The sequence below is a fragment of the Pogona vitticeps genome, chromosome 1, assembly GCF_051106095.1.
Source record: "Pogona vitticeps strain Pit_001003342236 chromosome 1, PviZW2.1, whole genome shotgun sequence".
Classification (NCBI taxonomy): Eukaryota; Metazoa; Chordata; class Lepidosauria; order Squamata; family Agamidae; genus Pogona; species Pogona vitticeps.
This window is the reverse complement of record NC_135783.1, coordinates 187,181,883-187,184,636: the sequence shown is the minus strand read 5'-3', so window position 1 is coordinate 187,184,636 and position 2,754 is coordinate 187,181,883.

The following is a 2,754-nucleotide window of genomic DNA, read 5'->3' as shown; positions in this document are numbered from 1 at the left end:
CAAAGCAGCATGGCTTAATGGTATCCAGAATGAGCAAATTAAAAATTTAGGGCAAAACACAAAAGAGTGATATGTCACTCTGAGCTTTTAATTCTGCTTTATAACTGGCTGGAACATGTCCTTTGCACTCAAGGAGCACATGGAGCTTAGCCTGTTATCACAAAAACAAAAACGGGTGTGTTTACAGGAAATCTTTCCTCATAAGGGAAAGTTTTCTCTCTCCCTACTCTTCCACTCAGCAAAATAAACCTTCTGTGTCCACAAAGGCCCACATCTACCTGCTCCCACTTCGAGAAAAGCAATATATATAAAATGTAGGAGACAATAGATCTCTTAGATTAAGCAGTTCACAAAAACAGTCTTTTTGAGGCATTGATTTGAGTTGCTGCTCCAAGTGCATCATGAACCGCTGAGAAAAGAGAGGGGAGTGAGCACATACCTGACAGGATCGCTTTCCTTTGTTTCTATTTCGAAAATTAATTTACAGTAGCAAATCTTTGTAGCAGCCGAGATTCGTCATCGCTCAGATGGCCCATTTCCCTTATCTAATGAATTCAGGCGGTATAAACTTCTAAGGCTTTAAACTGATCGACAGTGAGAGTCAACATGGATTAGAGAAACAGCTCTATGCCATAGATTTTTGACGCCGGTTATGAAGATTGAAGCAAATATTTCTACCCTGCTGACTGTGGAAATGGGGAAATTAAGGAAACAGTTAAGTTATGGATGCAGGAGTGAGACTGGGGGCGAAGCCGCTTTGTATCACTGCACCTCTGTTCTTCACCAGGGTGCAAGGTCTTGCGTAAGGTCAGGGACTCCCACCAGGGACAGAGGGAAGACTTGGATCTGTTGCAGGTATGGATCTTTTTCAGCATAGTTAGGCCTTTGGCCCTCCACTGGCAGGCAGGTAGGGAGTGGGGCTGGCTAAAGATGGCTTGAACCCAGAGGTGATGCAGTGTTCTGTATGTCCTCCACTGAGTCTACCAGCATCTGGAAGGCTGCTGTGAATCTCCGTGAAGAGAATGCAAGTCTGGGGAGCGATCAAGACAAAGTGGCAACGTAAAAGCAGGGTTTGGACCAACATTTTTAAAAGATAACATGTTAGTGTGAGGGACTTTTAAAATATTATTTTTAATATATCTTGTTAGTCATGAGCTCTCCTAATGCATTACTTTTTTAAAAAAAAGATTGGATTTCAAAAAACTATGGGGGAGAGGCTGAAAGCCCCCCCTCCAAAAAAGGGGGAACAACTCTCATCACCACCACATTTTAGGAAGTGAAAAGTAAGGATAAGTCATCACACCAAAGATCTAATAATATAACCAATGATTTCATTGCCTTGGAAGAGTTGGACAGTGAACCAACTTTAGCAGAAATAAAAGCGGCCTTGGATTCCCTTGCCTCTGGCAGGGTGCCTGGGAAGGATAACATCCCTGTTGAAGTGCTGTATAGAGATCGTTACCACTAAGCTGTATGAAATGTTCTGTCTTTGCTGGAGGGAAGGTGCAGTACCACAGGACATGAAGGATGCAAACATCGTCACATTGTACAAGAACACAGGTGACAGGGGCGAATGCAATAACTACCATGGCATCTCTCTTCTCAGCATTGTAGGGAAGCTGTTTGCCGCTGTTTTGCTGAAGAAGCTCCAGGTGCTTGCAGACAGAGTCTATCTAGAATCACAGTGTGGATTTCAAGCAATAGATCCACCACTGACATGGTATTCTCCCTCAGACAGTTGCAGGAGAAATGTAGGGAACAATGACAGCCACTCTTCGTGGCCTTCATTGATCTCACAAAGGCCCTTGACTTGGTTAGCAGGGACGGCCTTTTTAAAATACTTCCCAAGATTGGATGCCCACCTCAACTCCTTAAACTCATCAGGTCCTTTCATGAGGAAATGAAGGGCACTGTAGTTTCTGATGGCTCAACATCAGATCCCTTTGACATCCGAAGCATAGTGAAACAGGGCTGTGTCCTCGCGCCAACCCTGTTTGGGATCTTTTTTGCTGTCATGCTGAAGCAAGCCTTTGGAACTGCAACAGAAGGTGTCTATCTCTGGACTAGATCAGATGGAAAGCTCTTTAATCTCTCTAGATTGAGAGCGAAGACCAAAGTCCAACTGAAAATGCATGCGGGACTTCCTCTTTGCCGATGATGCAGCTGTTGTTGCCCATTCTGCTGAAGACATCCAACAACTCATAAATCGCTTTAGCAAGGCCTGCCAAGACTTTGGACTAACTATCAGCCTGAAGAAAACACAAGTCATGGGCCAGGGTGTGGACTCACCTCCTTCTATTACTATCTCCATGCAAGAATTGGAGGTTGTTCATGAATTTGTGTACCTTGACTCAACAATCTCTGACACTCTCTCCCTAGATGTCGAGCTGGATAAACGCATTGGGAAAGCAGCTACCATGTTCTCTAGACTCACAAAGAGAGTATGGCTTAATAAGAAGCTGACGGCAAATACCAAGATCCAGGTCTATAGAGCCTGTGTCCTGAGTACACTCCTGTACTGCAGTGAGTCCTGGACCCTTTGTGCACAGCAGGAAAGGAAGCTGAACACCTTCCATATGTGTTGCCTCCAACAGATTTTTGGTATCACCTGGCAGGACAAAGTTCCAAATAGAGTAGTCCTAGAACAAGCCAGACTTTTTAGCGTGCATACATTACTGAAACAGCGACATTTATGTTGGCTGATGGTCAGATTCTAAAAGATCTCCTGTATGGAGAATTAGTGCCGGGAAAGTG